This window comes from Amblyraja radiata, chromosome 37, assembly GCF_010909765.2.
Source record: "Amblyraja radiata isolate CabotCenter1 chromosome 37, sAmbRad1.1.pri, whole genome shotgun sequence".
NCBI lineage: Eukaryota > Metazoa > Chordata > Chondrichthyes > Rajiformes > Rajidae > Amblyraja > Amblyraja radiata.
In genome coordinates, this window is record NC_045992.1 from 15,992,185 (window position 1) to 16,006,696 (window position 14,512).

Below are 14,512 nucleotides of genomic sequence, written 5' to 3' on the forward strand. Positions count from 1 at the left end.
AAAAGCGAGAAGAATGGGAGGGCTTTTTCTTTTTGATGGCTGACCACGGATATTTGACTTTCCGAGAGGCCTTGTTCTCTCGCCGTTCAGCCGCACCGTATCCCGCCTTGCGGTGGGGAAAACCAGCCACGGTTACGAGACTCAGAGAGTGGGTGAAAAATTAAAAAGACGTTTTAAATTCACGGGTGATTCCGCGCACTGCCATGTTCTATCCTGCCGTTTATCCTTCAGACCTGCACATTAATACAATTCACGGTCCGGACGTCTCCAGCCCCAGGAAATCAGGGACAATTTTTTATTTTATTTTTTTTATTTTTTAAACACACACAAAAAGGAATTGCACAGGCGGGATAATTAAATATATTTTTTTCAATTGATGGTGAAGCGATTTCTTTCCACGTTTAATAAGCAGTTGCCAGGCTGCCGTAGAGTTTAAGTAAGGGTAGCTCGGAGGTCAACCGGGGAGGTGGCATGGTGGCGCAGCGGTAGAGTTGCTGCCTTATGGCGCCAGAGACCCGGGTTCGATTCTGACCACGGGTGCTGTCTGTACGGAGTTGGCACGTTCTCCTCGTGACCGCGTGTATTTTCTCCGGATGCTCCGGTTTTCCTCCCACGCTCCAAAGACATGCAGGTTTGTAGGTCAATTGGCTTCGGTAAAATTGTAAATTGTCCCTAGTGTGTAGGATGGTGTTAATGTGCGGGGGATTGCTTGTTGGCATGGACTCGATGGGCCGAAGGGCCTGTTTTCCCTCATTATCTCCCAAGTCTAAATGTCCATAATCTGAAGCAGATGCGATGGGGGCATTTAAAATGGAGGGATATGGATTATGTGCAGGTAGGTAATTCATGGTCTTGAAATTATGTTGGGCACAGGCAATGTGGGCAGAAGGGCCTGTTCTTGTACATATTTGATTGAGGATAGCATCAGCTAGATTATTTGTGTAAAATGGCATTAACATTTGGGATGTTTCCTGGGGAGGGATGCATGTTCATGTGATAGGAGCAGAATTAGGCCATTCGGCCCATCAAGTCTGCTCCGCCATTCAACCATGGCTGATCTATCTTTCCCTCTCAACCCCATTCCCCTGCTTTCCCCCCCAAAACCCCTGACACCGGTGACAAATCAAGAATCGATTAACTTGGCCTCCCCAGCTGTCTTTGGCAATGAATTCCACAGATTCACCACCCTCTGACTAAAAAAATAAACAAGGGGGGGGGGGGTGGAAGGGGCCTGACACTGGGGGTGAAGGGATGAGACTGATTGATGGATGCACCCTGAGTCACGTGCTTATCTTTACTTTAGACTTTAGAGATGCAGCGCGGAAACAGGCCCTTCGGCCCACCGAGTCCATGCCGACCAAAATCACCTCGTACACTAGCATTATCCTACACACTAGGGACAATTTACAATTTTTACCGAAGCCAATTAACCTACAAACTTGCACGTCTTTGGAGTGTGGGAGGAAACCAGAGCACCAGGATAAAACCCACGGGTTCACGGGTGGAACGTACAAACTCCACACAGCCAGCACCCGTAGTCAGGATCGAGCCCGGGTCTCTGGGGCTGGGTGGCAGCAACTCTATCAGCTACACCACAGCGCCACCCAAATTAGATATCTTTGCGGTAAACAACATACAGGGGAATGCCTCAGTGAAAACATGTGTAAGAGAAGGGAGGTGTCTCATGCTGGGGACAGGGTGTCAGTGCTCTGTTGACAATGATCTGGGGTGTCAGTGGATGGTTGTATCTGCAGTGGCTGGGTCACAGGTCGGGTGATGGAAGGGTGAAATGGATCAGTTCCTGGGTATCAATGCTGAATGGTTTAAACCGAAGATGGACACAAAAGCTGGAGTAACTCAGTAGGTCAGGCAGCATCTCCGGAAAGAAGGAATGGTGACCATGTGAGTTTGCTCCAGGTGCTCCAGCTTCCTCCCACATCACAAAGACGTGCAGGTTTGGAGGCTCATAAGCTCATCGTGGTAGGAGAGGAATTAGGCCATTCTGCCCATCAAGTCTACTGCGCCATTCAATCGTGGCTGATCCATCTCTCCCTCATCACCCCATTCTCCTCCCTTCTCCCCATAGCCTCTGACACCCGCACTAATCAAGAATCTATCTATCTCTGCTTGAAAAATATCCACCGACTTGGCCTCCACAGCCGTCTGTGGCAAAGAATTCCACAGATTCATCACCCTCTGACTAAAGAAATTTCTCCTCATCTCATTCCTACAAGAACGCCCTTAAATTCTGAGGCTATGACTTCTAGTCCTAGACTCTCCCACTAGTGGAAATATCCTCTCCACATCCACTCTATCCAAGCCTTTCACTATTCTGTACGTTTCAATGAGGTTCCCCATCATCCTTCTAAACTCAAGTTCACTGGTTCAAAGGCTCAATGGTTCTTTGTTATCACAGGTGGAGAAGTACGGTGTCTGAAGGAGGGTCTCGACCCGAAACGTCACCCATTCCTTCTCTCCAGAGATGCTGCCTGAGTTACTCCAGCTTTTTGTATCTATCTCACATACTCACTACTGTTCCTGGTAAACTGGCCATCCATCCCCACAGAAGAGTCTAGACAGTGGACGTTTGCTCACTATTCAAACATGGCAGCCTAAGAAATAGAGGCAAGAGTTGTCTTATTGCTTGTTAGAGCCATAGAGTAATACAGAATTTAGTTCAGAGATACAGCGCGGAAACAGGCCCTTCAACCCATTGAATCCACGCCGACCAGCAATCCCCGCACATTAACTCTATCCTAAACACTTGGGACAATTTACAACTTTAAATTAATTAAATTAAATTAAATTTCTTTATTTATATAGCACATTTTTAGTCAACTTGCATTGACCCCAAAGTGCTTCACATAATTACATCCACACACACAGGCAAAGGTGGGTGAAGTGTCTTGCCCAAGGACACACACAGGCAAAGGTGGGTGAAGTGTCTTGCCCAAGGACACAACAACAGTATGCACACCAAGCGGGATTCGAACCAACTACCTTCCGGTTGCCAGCCGAACACTTAGCCCATTGTGCCATCTGTCGTCCCAGAGGCCAATTAACCTATACAGAAGCCAATTAACCTATAAACTTGCACGTCTTTGGAGTACACCCACGCAGGTCACGGGGAGATCGTACAAACTCCGTACAGATAGCACCCGTTTCCGGGATCGAACCCGGGTCTCTGGTGCTGTGGGGAAGCAACTCTACCAGGTGCCACCATGCTGCGCCACCGTGCTGCCCAAGCCATACAGGGTCACATATTGCAATCCAATTCCAGGCTACTTTTCTAAGAATTAGAAGTTGGTCATGGGCATGCCTGAGATGATCATGTTACATATCTCTGAGGTAAGTGTCTGATCCCATATCATAAGCGTTCCCTTATTCCACCTCCCGACAATCACATCTCCCCGTCTCCTGAAATGTCGTCAGAACTCTCTTCACGTTTGATATCGGACTCGTTGCTTTCCTGACTGTCCTCTATGGCGGCACAGTGGCGCAGCGGTAGAGTTGCTGCCTTACAGTCCCAGAGACCCGGCTTGGATTCTGACCTCGGGTGCTGTCCCTATGGAGTTTGCACGTTCTCCCCTGTGACCACGTGGGTTTTCTCTGGGTGCTCCGGTTTCCTCCCACATTCCAAAGGCGTGCAGGTTTGTAGGTTAATTGGCTTCTGTAAGTTGTCCCTAGCGTCTGGGATAGAACGTAGTGTATGGGTTATCGATGGTCAGCATGGACTCGGTGGGCCGAAGGGCCTGTTTCCACGCTGTATCTCTAAACTAAATTCTTGATGCTTTGAGAAGGTTGTGATGGACCTTGTCCAATGCTGAGTGCTTCAGGGTGTGATAGTTTGCGCCAATTGTGCCTGATGCTGTTCATCCCTCTCGGTTCATCATTATGAGTGGGGAATGACTCTCATTTTCTCCACGTCTCACTACCACAGTAGCATCTAAAATAATTCACCCAATACCTGATTTCACCACAGTTTGAGACTGAGGAACATTCCACACAAGGACACAAAGTGCTGGCGTAACTCAGCGGGTCAGGCAGCATCTCTGGAGAACACAGATAGGCGATGTTTCGGATCAAGACCCTTCGTCAGTCAGTCTGAAGAAGGGAGACAAAAGTGTTGGAGAAACTCAGCGGGTGCAGCAGCATCTATGGAGCGAAGGGGTTTCGGCCCGAAACTTTGCCTATTTCCTTCGCTCCATAGATGTTGCTGCACCCGCTGAGTTCCTCCAGCACTTTTGTCTACCTTCGATTTTCTAGCATCTGCAGTTCCTTCTTAAACAGTCTGAAGAAGAGTCTCGACGCATGACATCTCCACCGTGACATTCGCATTGCACCTGACTTCAACACCTTCAAGACAAAGCTCGAAACAATCGATATTAAGACGCTGACTTCTAAAGCCCACTTTAATATTTAATTGCGACTTTGCACGTGACTCTCCTAACGTATGCGATAACCTGTGATGCTGATTATATGTCAAGATACAGATACAGAATAAATTTTTTCCATGTTCTCCAGAAATGCAGATCCACCGAGTTACTCCAGCACTTTGTGTATTAACCAGCATCTGCTGTTCTTTGTTTCGATATGTTTAAAGATTACATTTTTGACGTCATTTATTCAACGTTTTGGTGGGTTGTGTGCGTTTTTGGGACGTATTTGGCGTGTAGGAAGTGGATGCAAAAGAAGCATAGATTTAGTATGCCGCAGCTGGTAGACCTGCTGTTTCACAATGGGAACCTGCTGTTTGGAGGCTCATAAGCTCATCGTGATAGGAGAAGAATTAGGCCATTTGGCCCATCAAGTCTACTGTGCCATTCAATCATGGCTGATCCATCTCTCCCTCATCACCCCATTCTCCTGCCTTCTCCCCATAGCCTCCGACACCCATACTAATCAAGAATCTATCTATCTCTGCCTTAAAAATATCCACTGACTTGGCCTCTACAGCCTTCTGTGGCAAAGAATTCCGCAGTTTCACCACATTCAGACTAAATAAATTTCTCCTCATCTCCTTCCTACAAGAACATCCTTAAATTCTGAGGTTATGACCTCCAGTCCTAGACTCTCCCACTACTGGAAACATCCTCTCCACATCCACTCGATAAAAGCCTTTCACTATTCTGTATATTTCAATGAGGTCCCCCATCATTATTCTGAACTCAAGTTCACTGGTTCAAAGGCTCAATGGTTCTTTGTTATCACAGGTACAGAAGAGTAGTGGCTGAAGAAGGGTTTCGATCCGAAACGTCATCCATTCCTTCTCTCCAGAGATGCTGCCTGTCCCGCTGAGTTACTCCAGATTTTTGGGATGGGAAACATTTCAGCTCAAGACACTTCTTCAGACTTTCTCAGACTTCTTCAGACTTCAGACAGTTTAGTTTAGAGAGACAGCGCGAAAACAGACCCTTTGGCCCACCGAGTCCGCACCGACCAGCGATCTCCGCACACTAACACTATCCTACACGCACTAATGACAATTTACAATTATACCAAGCCAATTAACCTACAAATCGATAAGTCTTTGGAGTGTGGGAGGAAACCGGAGATCTCGGAGAGAACCCACGCAGGTCACGGGGAGAGCGTGCAAACTCCGTACAGACAGCACCCGTAGCCGGAATCAAACCCGGGTCACTGGCGCTGTGAGGCAGCAGTTCTACCGCTGTTTCTATCTACCACCCGAACCTCACTCCCCACCCAGTCTTATAAATAAGAGGAACACAGGGAAGAAGGCAGAAATAAATGCCTAGTTAGATATTAAAAACACTGAAGTGTTTGGAATCCAGCTAGAAGCTGCAAAATAAAACCTTCAGTGCAGAGTTTGATTCCAGCATATGTCACCCCTGCCTGATTGACTGAAAATTGCATGAAGGTTTTAAAACAGTAACGCATTACTACTAGATTTAAAACTAATAAACTCATTTTGTAATAATATGTGCAGAAGGGCTGGTAATAAATCATTATGGGATCCTCATTGCTTGATGCAGGATTGAAGCAGTGACCCGAACACTGCATGCTGCAAATATTTAGAATTACAGAGGGAAGCAGATTAATTTTACAGGGCTCCTACCAGAGGTTTAATGGCCCAATGTGACTAATTATTTTAGAGTATAAGCCACACAGTAAATAAAATATAAAAATACAAATGCTTGATGGTCCACAAAAATAGAGCTGAGAAATCATTACTCTGATCAACTCTCCCCTGCTTTTAGCACAAGGGTATGGTATCATACAGCCACTGAGTGCCAGCATGGATTAACCCCTCATGTGCCTCCATAAGGCTAATGATGAAGTGACGATATATTAGGCATTAATAAAGGAGATTTTTTTCTGAGTGAGTTTGAATTGGGAAAAAAAAAGAGAGTCAAGGGCCTGTCCCACTTACACGACCTTTACAGGCGACTGCTGGCACCAGTGATAGGTCGCTGAAATTTTCAACATGCGATCAGAAAGACGCTACGTCTCTTAGGAGACTTCTCACAACCATAGGAGAATTCTGACGTCCATACAGGTCGTGAGAGGTCTCCTATGGTCCGGAGAGGTCACCCGCGACATTTCGCCAGGGGTTGCCTTGTATGGTCATCCCAGCCAACATGACCCAGCGACACTAGTCCCACCTGCCTGCGCTTGGTCCATATCCTTCCAAATTTGTCCAATACCTGTCAAAGAGTTTCTTAAATTTTGGGATAGTCCCAGCCTCAACTACCTCCTCTGGCAGCTTGTTCCACACACCCAAACGTTAACGTTGCCCCTCAGATTCCTATCGAATCTTTTTCCCTTCACCTTGAACCCATGTCCTCTGGTCCTCGATTCCCCTACTCTGGGCAAGAGACTCCGTGCATCTACCTGATATAGTCCTCTCATGATTTTATACAGATAAGCTGGATCAAAGCACAAATTTAACCCCGTAAAAAGTATTGTTCCAGTTGCATTCCATAACCGTAGTCAGGACCAAACAGGGGTCCCTGGTGCTGTAAGGCAGCAACTCTACCGCTGCGCCGCCGTTAGACAATAAGCAATTGAAGGAATTTAGAGACCAGCATAGTTAGCAATGAATTGCAGAACACCTCCACGGGACTGAGAGTCTTTTCATGCTTCTGTTTTCTTATGCTTTGACATTTTAAAAATCCAAATAAATTTTCAGGTATATCGCAACTCTTGCATTTTACTTGTCTATTTATTTCTATTGCATTCAAATAATTCAATGAGATTAGTTATGCATAACCTCCCTTTCAAATCCATGCTGTCTATTCCTAATTATATTTATAGTCCAGATGATTTCTATTGTATCATTCAGTAAGGATGTAATATTTCCTGCACCCAATTTTAAACTAATTCGATTATAATTTCTGGGGCATAATCTATTTTTCTTTTTGAATATCAATATAACATTTGCTGCCCAATAGAAGACCTCTCATATTATTCTGAATTATTTTTTTATTGATATGCAATACTGGTTTGCCTATCTCTTCTTTAGCATTTTCTTAACATAGTCCATTGCAACCCATCCACCAACATGTGTAAGAAAGAACTGCAGATGCTGGTTTAAATCGAAGGTAGACACAAAATGCTGGAGTAACTCAGTGGGTGAGGCAGCATCTCTGGAGAGAAGGAATGGGCGACGTTTCAGGTCGAGGCCCTTCTTTCAGGTAAGGCAGAGGTTCACTTGCACCTCCTCCAACCTCATCTATTGCATCCGCTGTTCCAGGTGTCGACATCGCTACATCGGCGAGACCAAGCGCAGGCTCGGCGATCGTTTCGCTGAACACCTCCGCTCAGTCCGTCTTAACCTATCTGATCTCCCGGTGGCTCAGCACCTCAACCCCCCCTCCCATTCCCAATCTGACCTTTCTGTCCTGGGCCTCCTCCATTGTCAGAGTGAGGCCCAGTGCAAATTGGAGGAACAGCACCTAATATTTTGCTTGGATAGTTTACACCCCAGTGGTATGAACATTGACTTCTCTAACTTCAGATAGCCCTTGCTTTCCCTCTCTCTCCATCCCCTTCCCCTTCCCAGTTCACCCACCAGTCTTACTGTCTCCGCCTACATTCTATCTTAGTCCCGCCCACTCCCCTGACATCAGTCTGAAGAAGGGTCTCGACCCGAAACGTCGCCCATTCCTTCTCTCCAGAGATGCTGCCTGTCCCGCTGCATTTCTCCTTCCACAGATATACTTTATCTTCACAAATTTTGGGCCATGGTGGGCTTTTCACTGTACCTCGAACAATATACAAAACCTGAAATGCGGCACAGTGGCACTGCAGTAGAGTTGCTGCCTTATGCCCCTGTCCCACTTAGGAAACCTGAACGGAAACCTCTGGAGACTTTGCGCCCCACCCAAGGTTTCCGTGCAGTTCCCGGAGGTTTTTGTCAGTCTCGCTACCTGCTTCCACTACCTGCAACCTCCGGCAACCACCTACAACCTCCGGGAACCGCACGGAAACCTTGGGTGGGGCGCAAAGTCTCCAGAGGTTTCCGTTCAGGTTTCATAAGTGGGACAGGGGCATTACAGTGCTTACAGTGCAAGAGACCCGGGTTTGACTGGAGGTGCTCTCTGTATGGAGTTTGCATGTTCTCCCCGTGACCACGTGGGTTTTCTCCGAGATCTTTTGTTTCCTTCCACACTCGAAAGACGTACAGGCTTGGGTTAATTGGCTTGGTATAAATATATATATTGTTCCTACTGTTCAAAATTGTTAGTTATCACTGATTGAGAAATAAAAGAGAAAATAAAAAAATATTAAGTAATAATCAGAGAAATTAATTACTAATTGAATGGAGATCAAATGACACCATTGGTCAATTAGAATTTAGATCTCTGGCGATTTAATTTATGGTGGCACAGTGGCGCAGAGATAGAGTTGCTGCCTTACAGCGCCAGAGACCCGGGTTTGTTCCCATCTACATGTGCTAGTCTGTATGGGGATTGGACGTTCTCCCTGTGTGGGTTTTCACCGAGATCTTTGGTTTCCTCCCACACTCCGAAGACATGCAGGTTTGTAGGTTAATTGGCTTGGTGTAGTTATAAATTGTCCCTAGTGTGTGTAGGATAGTGTTGATGTGCGGGGATCGCTGGTCGCCACGGACATGGCGGGCCGAAGGGTCTGTTTCCACGCTGTATCTCGAAACTAAACTAAACTAAATCTAAACTAAAATATTTCCAAGAGTAGTTATGAAAGTGCAAGTCATGTTTGGAAAACAGTCTTGACATGAAACATCTTTGCCTGGAGATGTTGCATCACACAGCAATTGATCTGGAGCCTATTTAGAGTATTGTGTTCAGTTCTGGGCACCATGATACAGGAACGATGTTCTCAAGCTGGTACAGAGAAGGTTTACGAGCTTATTGCCAGCACTAGGGGGTCTGAGCTAGAGGAAGAGGTTGAGCAGGTTAGGACTCTATTCCTTGGAGCGCAGAGGATGAGGAATGATCTTATAGAGATGTATACAATCATAAGAGGAATACATCGGGTAGATGCATGATGTCTCTTGCTCAGAGTAAGGGAATCAAGAACCAAAGGACATATGTTTAAGGTGAGGGGGGAAAGATTTAATTGGAACCTGAAGGGTAATGATTTCACACAAAGGGTGGTTACACAAAGGAGGTAGTTGAGGCAGATACTATCACAACATTAATGCCCCTTACCCACTTAGGAAACCTGAACGGAAACCTCTGGAGACTTTGGTTGCAGGTGGTTGCCGGAGGTTGCAGGTAGTGGAAGCAGGCAGGGAAACTGACAAAAACCTCCGGAAACCTCCAGGAACCGCATGGAAACCTTGGGTGGGGCGCAAAGTCTCCGGAGGTCTCCGTTCAGGTTTCCTAAGTGGGACAGGGGCACAAAGATCAATTTAGACAGGTACATGGGCAAGGTCGGTTTCGAGGGATATGGGCAGTTGGTATTAGTTTAGAAGGGACATGTTGGTCGGCATGGGCAAATTGGCCGAAGGGCCTGTTTCCATGCTATATGACTATAATTCTACGAAGGTAGACAAAAAATGCTGGAGAAACTCAGCGGGTGAGGCAGCATCGATGGAGAGAAGGAATAGGCGTTGTTTCGGGTCGAGACCCTTCTTTAGTGATTTTTCCAGCATCTGCAGTTCTTTCTTAAACACTATAATTCTATGAAATCACCATGATTTAGAATGGTGGAGTAAGACTGAAGATATCTCGGTGAGAGAATTCAAGGAGTGCATGGCTGTGTATGGAGCTCTCTACTTTATAGATTGTAGGTACTTACATTAATAGATTGAACAATGGTATACACAACTTCTGTGTCGATGCCGATTAACCCAACAGAATACAAATATCAGAACAAATAGACAAGCATATTAAATCTGCCATCCAACACATAAAACTATAAGCCTCTATAATAACACATCCATTTTCCAGTTACTCCCTAATATTATGCAAGACAAATCTATTGTCCAGTAAAATTTTCAACATCAAACTAATGAGTAATAATGAAAACAATATCAATGAGTGCCCAGCAACCCAATCAAGTCCAAATAAAGTTTAATAGACAAGCAATCTCGTGATCAATGAAGTTCAGTCATGTGCTGCGATTTTTTTTAAGTGCCAGAGGAGGAATCGCAGTGGAGAATTCATTCTAAATCATGATCGCGGCTAAGAGTGCGCCTTGTTTGTACAGTTTAGTTTATTGTCACGTGTACCGAGGTACAGTGAAAAGCTTTCGTTGCGTGCCTTCCAGTCAACGGAAAGACAATACATGATTGTAATCGAGCCATTTACAGTGTACACATACATGATAAGGAAAAACGTTTAGTGCAAGGTAAAGCCAGCCTCCACCTGCCTCAGAGGGCGGTGGAGACCGGTTCTCTGGATGCTTTCAAGAGAGAGCTAGATAGGGCTCTTAAAGATAGTGGAGTCAGGGGATATGGGGAGAAGGCAGGAACAGGGTACTGATTGGGGATGATCAGCCATGATCACATTGAATGGTGCTGGCTCGAAGGGCTGAATGGCCTACTCCTGCACCTATTGTCTATTGTCTAAATTCCGATCAAAGATAGTCCAAGGGTCACCAAAGAGGTAGATAGTCATACAAAACTGCTCTCTGGTTGTGGTAGGATGGTTCAGTTGCCTGATAACAGCTGGGAAGCAACTGTCCCTGAATCTGGAGGTGTAGCGTTTTCACACTTCTGTACTTTTTGCTTGATGGGAGAGGGGAGAAGAGTGAGTGGCCAGGGTGGGACTTGTCCTTGATTATGCTGCTGGCCTTGCCTAGGCAGCGTGAAGTGTAGATGGAGTCAGTAGAAGGGAGGTTGGTTTGTGTGATGGTGTGGGCTGCATCCACAATTTGTTGCAATTTATTGCGGTCTTGGATGGAGCTGTTCCCAAACCAAGCTGTGATGCATCCCGATAAAATGCTTTCTACGGCGCATCTGTAGAAGTGGGTGAGAGTTGCAGGGGACATGCCGAACTTCTGAAACCTTCTAAGGAGGTAGAGGCGTTGTGTACAATGTCGGCTTCAATGGTGTTCCACGCATTGGTCGACCGCTCTTGCCCAAAATGCCAGAACAGTCGGTACTGATGCCAATCTTTGTCGCCTATACTACATGAAGCTTCCGTGAATTCATCTCCTGCTCATGCCATCATCAACATATGATAGTAACAACATCAAGGATGAATTCCTCCAATGTAGACTTGATCAAATTCTAGGCCATTTGGTCAAAGAATTGACCAGTTAAGTTATCCATCTGATAAAACGTTACATTATGTTTGCAGATGATGTAATTCGATCTAAAACAATTTTTTGTTCAATCTACACAAAATGCACCATAAGCTATGAAGGGCAGTGGGATAATTTGCAGAACATCATGAAAAGATATGACAGAAGTTAGATAAAGGTTAACATTTAGGAACAGCTTCTTCCCCTTCAGTTATGAGACTACTGAACAGTCCTTCCATAAATATGGCGCCTCTTGCAAACGGGCTCAGTAGATTATTCTGTACACTTTGCTCATCAAGAATGGGCTTGTGTGTGGGAAAACTTTACTGGACTGTATGTAAGAAAATAATTTAACTGCGTTTGCACAGGTGGCAACAATTATATTTCTACCCAGCCAATTAACCCACAGGAGGCCCGGGTTCGATCCCGACTACGGGCGCTGTCTGTGCGGAGTTTGTACGTTCTCCCTGTGACCGTGTGGGTTTTCTCCGAGATCTTCGGTTTCCTCCCACACTCCAAAGACGTACAGGTTTGTAGGTTAATTGGCTTGGGTTTGTATACTTGGCATAAGTGTAAATTGTCACTAGTGTGTGTAGGCTTGTGTTAGGGTGCGGGGATCGCTGGTCGGTGCGGACCCGGTGGGCTGAAGGGCCTGTATCCGCGCAGGACAGCAACAGACAGGACATCTGCTTATTGGCACTAGGCCCAAAATGAAGAAAAATGTATTCACTCAGGCTGTGATGAATCTTTGGAATTTTTTAATCCAATTAATGAATTCATTTAATATCCAGAAATTAATTGATCACCTTTTTGAATGAAAGGCAGTGGCCGTCTGGTCTTTATTCATTCGAAAACGTGATCAATTGATTTCTGGATATTAAGCAAATGAATAAATATGGGAAATGGAACAGGAGAAAGTTGTGTAAGGTGTATAATCTTGCAGTGGAGGAGAGGCATAACAGGCTCCACTGCAGGAGTTCCTTACTTTTAATTGTTTCATCAATCATCTTCCTTCTGCCACAAGGTAAGAAAGATTAGTTTGGCAATCATTGCATTATGTTAAATTCTGCTCATTGTTCCCCAGGAAATTAAATAGTCAATGTTCTTATACAACGAGACTTGTATACACATCTCCTACACGTTTTGTATAAAGTAAAGGCATGTTGAGGGTGAGAGGCAGGCAATATTTGCCCACATTTGGGTTAACAAAATACCGACAGACGGAACACCTCTCTTGAATTCAATATTACACCCATTATTGGGCAGCACGGTGGCGCAGCGGTAGAGTTGCGGTCTTACAGCGCCAGAGGCCCAGGTTCAATCCTGACTACGGGTGCTGTCTGTACAGAGTTTGTACGTACACCCCATTTTCTCCGAGAGCTCTGGTTTCCTCCCACACGTTCCAAAGACGTACAGGTTTGTAGGTAAATTGGCTTGGTAAAATTGTAAATTGTTGCTAGTGTGTGCAGGATAATTCTAGTGTATTGCGATCGCTGGTCGGCATGGACTCGATGGGCTGAAGGGCCTGTTTCCGCACTCTTATCTCTAAACTAAACTATTGAATCTCCCACCAGAAACATCCTAGGGTTTCCCACCCACCAAACACTCAATGGATCCGGCTTCCTATGCGTGACTGCACTGAAGATGGAGCTGGGCAGAACGGCGGCGTGCGGCAGAAGCTCCCCGTCAGCCGCAGCCTCACCACGACACCAGGCCTGGCTCACCGCCGCGGAACAGGGAACCCGCACGGAATTGTCCGTGGCTAGTCTCCTGCTAGATCCCGAAGACCGTTAACCAGGGAGGAAGGTGGAGAGAGTCGGTGATAATGGTGGGTGCTGGACAGAGGGCCATTTTCAAGATGGCGGCAGATGGCTGAGGGGATTGCTGTCGCTATGGCAATGGGCCTTAAAGACCAATTTGGTAACACATCCCAAACCCTCTGTTTGAAGAAGGGTCATAGAGTCATACAGCATGGTAACAGGCTCTTCGGCCCAATTTGCCCGTGCCAACCAACATGCCCCGCATACATTAGTCTGGCCTGCCTGTGTTTAGCCTGTATCTCTTTCTAAACCTACCCTATCTATGTACCTGTCGAAATGTTTATTAAACATTGCAATAGTACCAGCCTCAACTACTTCCTCCAGTTGCTTATTCTTTACACCCACCACCCTTTTGTGAAAAAGTTACCCCTCAGGCTCCTATTAAATCTTTCTCCCTCACCTTAAACCTATGTCCTCTGGTCCTCGATTCACCTCCTCTGGGCAAAAGACTGTGCATTTACCCAATCTAATCCTCTCATGCTTTTGTACACCTTTATAAGATCTCCCCTCATCCTCCTGTGCTCCAAGGAATAAAATCCCATCCTGCTTAAACTCACTGTAGCTCAGGCCCTTGAATCCTGGCAACAGCCTCGTAAACCTTTTCTGCCACCTTCCCAGCTTGACAACATCTTTCCAATAGCGTGGTTTTATTGTCCCGAAACATACACATATACAGGGCATTCAGAGAGTATTCAGACCACTTCACTTTTCCACATTTTGTTGCGTTACAGCCTTATTCTAAAATGGATTAAATTATTTATTTTTTTGTCATCAATCTACACACATCCCAGAATAAAAAAAGCAAAAAGTGTTTAGAGATATTTGCAAAGTAATTAAAAAGAAATAACTGATATATCACATTTACATAAGCATTCAGACCCTTTACTTTGTTGAGGCACCTTTGGCAGCGATTACAGCCTCAAGTCTTCTTGGGTATGACGCTACAAGCTTGGCACACCTGTATTTGTGTAATTTATCCTATTCTTCTCTGCAGATCC

General features: G+C 45.6%; 1 long non-coding RNA gene across 1 annotated transcript; it reads right to left on the bottom strand.

The window, feature by feature from the left end:
• Positions 1-2,320: 2,320 nt before the first annotated feature.
• On the bottom strand, positions 2,321-14,281 carry LOC116966514. Its single transcript, XR_004410042.1, has 3 exons — positions 14,183-14,281; positions 2,527-2,532; positions 2,321-2,332 (listed from the first exon to the last, which is right to left on the bottom strand). It is a non-coding gene; the product is annotated as an uncharacterized LOC116966514 (long non-coding RNA).
• Positions 14,282-14,512: the final 231 nt, after the last annotated feature.